The sequence below is a fragment of the Dendrobates tinctorius genome, unplaced genomic scaffold (genome assembly GCF_039654945.1).
Source record: "Dendrobates tinctorius isolate UK_male_01 unplaced genomic scaffold, ASM3965494v1 ptg000082l, whole genome shotgun sequence".
NCBI classification, from domain to species: Eukaryota; Metazoa; Chordata; class Amphibia; order Anura; family Dendrobatidae; genus Dendrobates; species Dendrobates tinctorius.
In genome coordinates, this window is record NW_027361750.1 from 23,300,443 (window position 1) to 23,309,134 (window position 8,692).

The following is an 8,692-nucleotide window of genomic DNA, read 5'->3' on the forward strand; positions in this document are numbered from 1 at the left end:
CATGTGTTGTTACACTGAAACAGCCACGACACATGCAGCTGCGGCACTGGACAGCTGATCAGCAGGAGCGATCCAGGTAGCCGGGTTCCCGATGCAGCTAATTCCGTAAGCACTATAGCTTGCCGAATAAGGAGGGACCGAACAGATTAATTCATCTCTAGTTATCAGCCATCATCAGACTGCGGACCATACAGAAACCATAGCACTGATGAGATGTAGTCCGTAACACAAAAAACATTTATTCTCAGGTTCCTTATAAGTGACATTCTCTGATTGGAAACATTCCAATGCCTTTTGTCTCCATGAAGCACAGACGTTATGATGAGATTTCATAACCAGAGCTTCTCTCTCCAGGCATGCCTCTTGGTCTTCAGCAGCATATACCAACAGGGTGCTCTTGTGCCCTTAAAAAAATATATATACTGCTTTGAAAATAGCTATCTCTCATGCTCTGTGCCTGAATAATTTCCCCTCACTGTGCTTTCTGCACAAAATACCCCACACACACTGCCCTTCTGCAAAAAATCTCCACACTGCGGTCTCCAAAATACTCGCCCACACTGCCTATCTCTAAAATACCCCCACACACTGCCCTCCAAAATATCCCCCCACTCTGCCCATCTATATGATATCCCTCCTCACTGCCCCTATCAAATATCCCACACACTGATCCTCTGTATAATAGCCCCTTCACACTGCCCCTCTCCAAAATCTCTCCCACATAATATCCCCCATACACCCCTTCTCCATAATGTCCCCCACATACTGCCCCTTTCCAAGGTTCCACCACCTGTTATGAATGAGTCACCGTAGGAGGCAAAAACAGAAATACTAGCTAAGTCCAGAAAACCAGAGAAGTTGGCAGCTATCGGATTGCAGACCCCTGAAGAAATCAACAACTAGCAGTAGCCGTGAGGGGTTCCTACAGTGCCCTAGACCCCTCGATCACAGCCGGAGAACTAAATAGCCTAAAGACAGAAAGGGAAATCTAAACTGCCCCAGAGCAGACCCCAAAGCAATAGGCAGCCCCCAACATATAATGACGGTGAAGCAAGATGAAAAAACACACAGATAGAAAGATAGGCTTAGCAATTGATGGGGCCCAAGCTAACTAAATAGGACAGGATAGAAAAGCTGCTGTCTGCAATCCGCCAAAACCCTCTCAAAACAAGAGCCAACAGACTGATAGGGAAAAAAGCCCTGAAGACGCTAGGCTTCAAAAAGACTATATCAGTACTCAGGTATTTTCTGAAGACAGAGCAAAAAGGAATTCAGCTCACCCCAGCAGGGAATGGCAGAAATCCAGAAAAACAAGGCAAAACAAAACCAAAACACAAATGCAAAAAGCAGAGCAGAAAACTTACCTTTGAGGAGCAGGAATCAGACTGGTCTCCTAGAATCCCTCAGACAAATCACCCGCAAGGCAGAAGGGCGTCGGCTGCCTTATATCCAGTCAGCAATTCCAGTCACCCAGTGATCATCATTCTGCTCAGGTGCTTGGTAATCAGCCTCACTACCTTCCTTCACCAGAAGAGGGAGTTCATCAGACCGCAATGGTGAAGGGGAAAATGAACTCACAACAGTACCTCCCCCTTGAGGAGGGGTCACCAAACCCTCATCCACGCCACCAGGGCGATCAGAGTGAGCCCGATGAAAGGCACGCGCCAATCTTTTGGCATGAATATCAGAGGCAGAGACCCAGGAATTATCCTCCTGACCATAACCCTTCCACTTAACCAAATACTGGAGTCTCCGTCTAGCCAGACGGGAATCCAGTATCTTCTCTACCTCATATTCCATGTTACCTTCAACCAATACAGGGTCCGGAGGTGCCACCCCAGGAACAACTGGTTCAACAAACCTCTTCAACAAGGACTTATGAAACACATTATGGATTTTAAATGTGACAGGAAGAGCCAAACGAAAAGAGACCGGATTAATAATCTCCAAAATCTTGTAAGGTCCAATAAATCTAGGCTTAAACTTAGGAGAAGCCACCTTCATAGCGATATTTTCTGATAATAACCAAACCATATCACCAACCTTAAACTGGGGACCAATGGTCCTATGTCGGTTGGAAAACCGCTGGGCCTTTTCCTGGGAGAGATAACATCCACCACTTGGTCCCCGATCTGGTGCATTCTCTCCACCACAGTGTCAACACCTGGGCAGGCAGAAGGCTCCACCTGCCCTGAAGAAAATCGAGGATGAAACCCAAAGTTACAAAAAAAAGGTGACATCAAAGTAGCAGAACTAGCTCTATTATTTAAAGCAAATTCGGCCAAGGGCAAAAATGAAACCCAATCATCCTGATCAGCGGAAATAAAACATCTCAAATACGACTCCAAGCTCTGGTTTGTTCTCTCCGTCTGCCCATTGGTCTGGGGGTGAAAAGCAGAGGACAACTGAATTCCCAGCTTGGAACAGAAAGTTCTCCAAAGTCTAGACACAAACTGAACTCCTCTGTCAGATACAATGTTCTCAGGAATCCCGTGCAAGCGAACCACCTGTTGCAAAAACAGGGGCACCAACTCAGAGGAAGATGGCAACTTAGGGAGTGGTACAAGATGAACCATCTTAGAGAACATATCACAAATCACCCAAATAACAGTCATTCTCTGAGAGACAGGCATATCAGGATGAAATCCATTGAAATATGGGTCCATGGCCTCCTGGGGACTGGCAAAGGCATCAACAACCCACTAGAGCGAGAACAAGGTTTAGACCGGGAGTAAGTCCCACAGGACTGCACAAAATTCCTGACATCACGAGACAAGGCAGGCCACCAAAAAGACCGACTCACCAGATCTCTAGTACCAAAAATACCTGGATGACCAGCCAATGCAGAGCAATGAACTTCAGACATCACTCTCTTCTTCCACTGGTCAGGAACATACAACTTTCCACTGGCACAACGCTCAGGTTTGTCCTCCTGGAACTCTTCCAGAGCACGTCTCAAATCGGGTGAGATGGCAGAAAGAACTACCCCTTCACCTAAGATGGTAGCAGGCTTGGTCACCACAGGAGAATCAGCAAAGAAGCTCCTAGAGAGGGCATCTGCCTTGACATTCTTAGTGCCAGGAAGAAAAGAGACCACAAAATCAAAACGTGTAAAAAACAAGGCCCACCTAGCCTGTCTAGGGTTCAAGCGTTTGTCCGACTCCAGGTAAATCAAATTCTTGTGGTCAGTGAGGACCACGACTTGATGTTTAGCTCCCTCCAGCCAATGTCTCCACTCCTCAAATGCCCATTTCATGGCTAACAGTTCCCGATTCCCCACATCATAGTTACGTTCAGATGGAGAGAACTTTCAGGAAAAGAAAGCACAGGGATTCATTTTAGATGTTACAGGATCCTTTTGGGACAAAACAGCTCCTGCACCAATCTCAGAAGCGTCCACCTCTACCTGGAACGGGAGTGAGACATCAGGTTGCCGCAAAACCGGGGCAGAAGTGAATCTTCGCTTCAGCTCCTGAAAGGAAGAAACAGCCTCTGGAGACCAATTCAACACATCGGCACCCTTCTTAGTCAGATCAGTCAATGGCTTGGCAATACTAGAAAATTTTGCTATAAATTTCCGATAAAAATTAGCAAAACCTAAAAACTTCTGAAGGGCCTTCAAAAAAGTGGGCTGAACCCAATCATAAATGGCCTGTACCTTGGCCGGGTCCATTTCAATAGTTGACGGAGACAAAATAAATCCCAAAAATGAAATCCTCTGTACCCCAAAAAGGCATTTCGATCCTTTGACATACAGGGAATTCTCCCTCAAGTTCTGGAACACAGTCCGAACATGTTCCACATGAGAATCCCAATCCTTGGAGAAGATGAAAATATCATCCAGATAGATAATCAAAAATTTATTCACAAAGTCTCGGAAAATGACGTTCATGAAGCACTGGAAGACAGAAGGGGCATTAGTGAGCCCAAAAGGCATCACCAGGTACTCAAAATGTCCCTCCGGAGTATTAAACGCCATCTTCCATTCATCCCCATGCTTAATGCGGATAAGATTATACGCCCCCCTGAGGGCAAGCTTGGTAAACCAGCAAGCACCTTTAACTCTGGAGAATAGATCCGAAATTAGGGGTAACGGATACTGATATTTAATAGTAATTTTGTTGAGGGCACAATAATCAATACAAGGCCTTATTGAACCATCCTTTTTGGCCACAAAAAAAAAACCGGCACCTAAGGGTGAAGAGGATGGTCTAATATGACCCTTCTCCAACGCCTCCTTAATATAGGATCGCATAGCCTCATGCTCGGGTACAGATAAATTGAAGAGCCGACCCTTGGGAAATTTACACCCCGGGCTCAGTTCAATTGCACAGTCATAACTCCTATGAGGAGGCAAAGACGCAGACTCATTCTCACTAAATACATCATAAAAGTCCGCCAAATAGTCAGGAACATCATGCGACTGAGGAGAGGTGGAAAAAAATGGAGCCTCACTAAGGGCACACCGACAACCCCAACTCACCACAGACATAGATTTCCAATCCAAATCTGGATTATGAATTCGCAGCCAGGGAAACCCCAGAACAATGGTATCATGCAAATTATGCAACACCAAAAATCTGCAATTTTCTTGATGGTCTGGGGCGACCCGCATTACCACCTGGGTCCAAAACTGAGGTTTATTTTTCACCAAAGGAGTGGCATCAATCCCTCTCAAAGGGATAGGCGTCCGCAGAGGTGTCATCGGAAATCCACAACGTTTAGCAAAATCCAAGTCCATTAGGTTCAGGGCTGCTCCCGAATCCACAAAAGCCTTGGCGGAAAATGTGGACAGGGAGCAGATCAGAGTAATTGCCAGAAGAAACTTAGGTTGAACACCACCCACAGAAAATGTGTGTGCAAAACGTTTCTCTCGTTTAGGAAAGACAGAAATAATATGCGAGACATCGCCACAAAAAAAACACAGCTTATTACGCCTTCTGAACTCCTGACATTGCTCCCTGGACAAAACTCTATCACATTGCATAGGTTCAGACACTTGTTCAACAGGTGGCAACACCTCTCGTGCAGTCCTGCGTTCATGTAAACGCCGATCAACCTGAATGGCTAATGACATAGAATCGTCAAGACCAGAGGGAACAGGAAATCCCACCATAGTATCTTTTTTATGGCTTCTGACAAACCCTTCCGAAAGAGAGCTGCCAAGGCATTATCATTCCAGGTAGTAAGGACCGCCCACTTTCGGAATTTTTGACAGTACAATTCTGCAGAATCTCGACCCTGGCTCAATGCCAACAGGGTCTTGTCAGCCTGATCAATAGCATTAGGTTTGTCATACAACAACCCCAAGGCTTGAAAAAATGCGTTCACATTAGTCAGAATAGGATCATCTGGTTTCAAAGAAAATGCCCAATCCTGGGGATCGACCACGCAGCAAAGAGATGACAATTTTAACCTGCTGCACGGAGCTCCCTGACGAGTTAGGCTTCAAGGCAAAAAATAATTTACAATTATTTTTGAAATTCAAAAATTTAGACCGATCCCCAAAAAACACATCAGGAGCAGGGATCTTTTGTTCAGCAGCATGTGAATGAGCAAGGTAGGTGGAAATTCCCCGCACTTCCGCAGCGAGCTGCTCCACACGATCAGACAATTGCTTTATCTCCATTGAGAGAAAAAAAATTCCCCCTATGGCCTCAGAGATATAGAGGAAAAAAATATACACCTTTTTTTTTTTTACAATTCTTTCCTGCTGTTGAGTACCCTAGGATCTGCGGTATGGCGGGTGATTCTGTTATGAATGAGTCACCATAGGAGGCAAAAACAGAAATACTAGCTAAGTCCAGAAAACCAGAGAAGTTGGCAGCTATCGGATTGCAGACCCCTGAACCTATCAACAACAACTAGCAGTAGCCGTGGGGGGTTCCTACGGTGCCCTAGACCCCTCGATCACAGCCGGAGAACTAAATAGCCTAAAGACAGAAAGGGAAATCTAAACTGCCCCAGAGCAGACCCCAAAGCAATAGGCAGCCCCCAACATATGACGGTGAAGCAAGATGAAAAAACACACAGATAGAAAGATAGGCTGAGCAATTGATGGGGCCCAAGCTAACTAAATAGGACAGGATAGAAAAGCTGCTGTCTGCAATCCGCCAAAACCCTCTCAAAACAAGAGCCAACAGACTGATAGGGAAAAAAGCCCTGAAGACGCTAGGCTTCAAAAAGACTATATCAGTACTCAGGTATTTTCTGAAGACAGAGCAAAAAGGAATTCAGCTCACTCCAGCAGGGAATGGCAGAAATCCAGAAAAACAAGGCAAAACAAAACCAAAACACAAATGCAAAAAGCAGAGCAGAAAACTTAGCTTTTGAGGAGCAGGAATCAGACTGGTCTCCTAGAATCCCTCAGAGAAATCACCCGCAAGGCAGAAGGGCGTCGGCTGCCTTATATCCAGTCAGCAATTCCAGTCACCCAGTCATCATCTTTCTGCTCAGGTGCTTGGTAATCAGCCTCACTACCTTCCTTCACCAGAAGAGGGAGTTCATCAGACCTCAATGGTGAAGGGGAAAATGAACTCACAACAACCACCCCAATGACCCTTGCTAGACTATGTCCCCTTTCACAATGTCCCCTATTTCGCCATAATGTCTAAAATTGCCATATTATGTCCCCTCAAAGCTATACAGCCCTGTCACAGTGTGACGACGTCAGCAGTGTGCTGACCTCATCACGCTTCTGCATATTGGGGCATTCAAATGTATTTGCATCTGAAAGACGCGAGTACATTTGAATATGGGAAGGAGCAATTTAACTTGCTCAAACTTGTGAAAGGTTATCTTCAAAGCACCAATATGCATACTAGATTATGCTTTATAATGGAGTGTATTGAGCAGGATTCTATCTAGGCACCAATGATCACAAAAGTGCCTTGTCCAGCATTTTAAAAAAAGAAGCTTGTACATCAAGGTAATCAAGGTAATGAATTGATTTCATATAATTCAATGCTAAATTATTGATAAACTTCAAGAAAAGTTTTGACTTTTGAACCAAAAGACCATCAGAAACTAGACCATATTAAAGGAATTTAGAACATCAGGTCGCATATATCATGGTTTGGACAGGGTTAATGCCCTGCCCTCTCAGGGTTAATTGTTGTGACCTCCTTTTGGATCTGGGAGGGATATTTATGCCCATTGCTGGACTAGGGTTCTCTGTCAGTTATACTCCTGCCCTCGGCTGAGTTAAGTTGACCCTGGTGTTTTGTGTGTGTTTGTGTCTTGTGCCTGCACTTCATGTGTGTTCCCTGGTTCTGATCCGGTTTGTCCCTCACTTTGCTATTGCCTGTTGATTCTGTACCTCATTGTTGGACTCTTTTGGTAATTGACTTCGGCTTGTCTCCTGACTACGTTTTTGTCTCACCCCCTTTTGTCCTGTGCTGTCCTCCTGTTACTGACCTTGGCTAGTCTGACCCCGCTCCTGGCGTTGCTGGTTCTTACTTTTCGCCTTATGCTCCCCAGTTCGCACGAGTTCTAGTTCTAGCCTATAGCACCTTCCTGCTCTGGTCACGTGACCCGCTAGGTCCTTGTCTGTGTCTCTGCACATTGTTGTTTCTGCCAGCTACTTTCTCCGTCCCTTCCCCTCTGGAGAGTGTGCTCCGTAAACAGTCTTCTTTGGTACTGTCCTATCTCTCTATAGAGTGTATGCACGCACACACTGTCTGTCTCCTGACAACCTATTAATAGGGTCAAAATTGTCAGAATACCAGAGATTATTACAAATTAAACTATGTCCCTTCACTTTTAAGAGACTGACCTAAACAAAAGGGAAACTCTTCAACCTCATAGATGGGTAAATGGCACTAGATAAAAATATGGGTTGCTTTTTACATGCAAGCCAACATTAGCCTGTATAGATTGCTGACCACACTTTCATACACACAGAATAATCATTCTGTGATAATTATTCTTCTCATCAGCACAAGTACTGTTTCCTACCAATAAAGATTTTGTGCTTAAATAGTTTTATATTAAAATAAATTTTTACTTAGTAGGGAGATAAAACATATGATAATGTAGAAAAATAGTGAAAGAATATAAGATAAGAAAAACAATCTATACCTTAAAAACCTAAACTAACAGAGAAGTTGATGAAGGAAAAGAGAAGAATGGAAAGGGAGAGGAAAAGAAAAAGGATAAGGAAGGAAAATAGGAAATGGAAAAGGGAAAGAAGAGGAGAAATAGGAAGGGGAAAGGAAGGAGAAGAGAAATAGGAAGGGGAAAGATTATTTAGAGAAAGAATAAATGGTAAGGGAGAAGGAAGGAAAGGAGGGGGAGAACAAAAGTTATTTGGAAAGTGTTTAACATGGTTAACACAATGTACATTGGAATATATGTAAAACATACCATGTTTAGAAAAAAACTGGTTAACAGGATTGATCATAAGAAAGGTACTCTACACTCAATTGAAATGGAAGGTTCCATAGAGACCATCTGGCTTCATATTTTGGAATAGTATTATTTTTTAAGGGAAAAGGTTAGTTCAAAAGTGTTATGTGTTGAAACTCTATCAATGATATTATTAATGGTAGGGATAACAGATTTTCATTTGGCTCCAGTGAGCAGTTTAGCTACTGCAAAAATATGGAAAGATATAAATCTAATTTCATTAGGAAGAGAATCAGTTTCAAGGGAGAGAAGAAGTACAATACAAAATAATATTGTGGTCTATTTT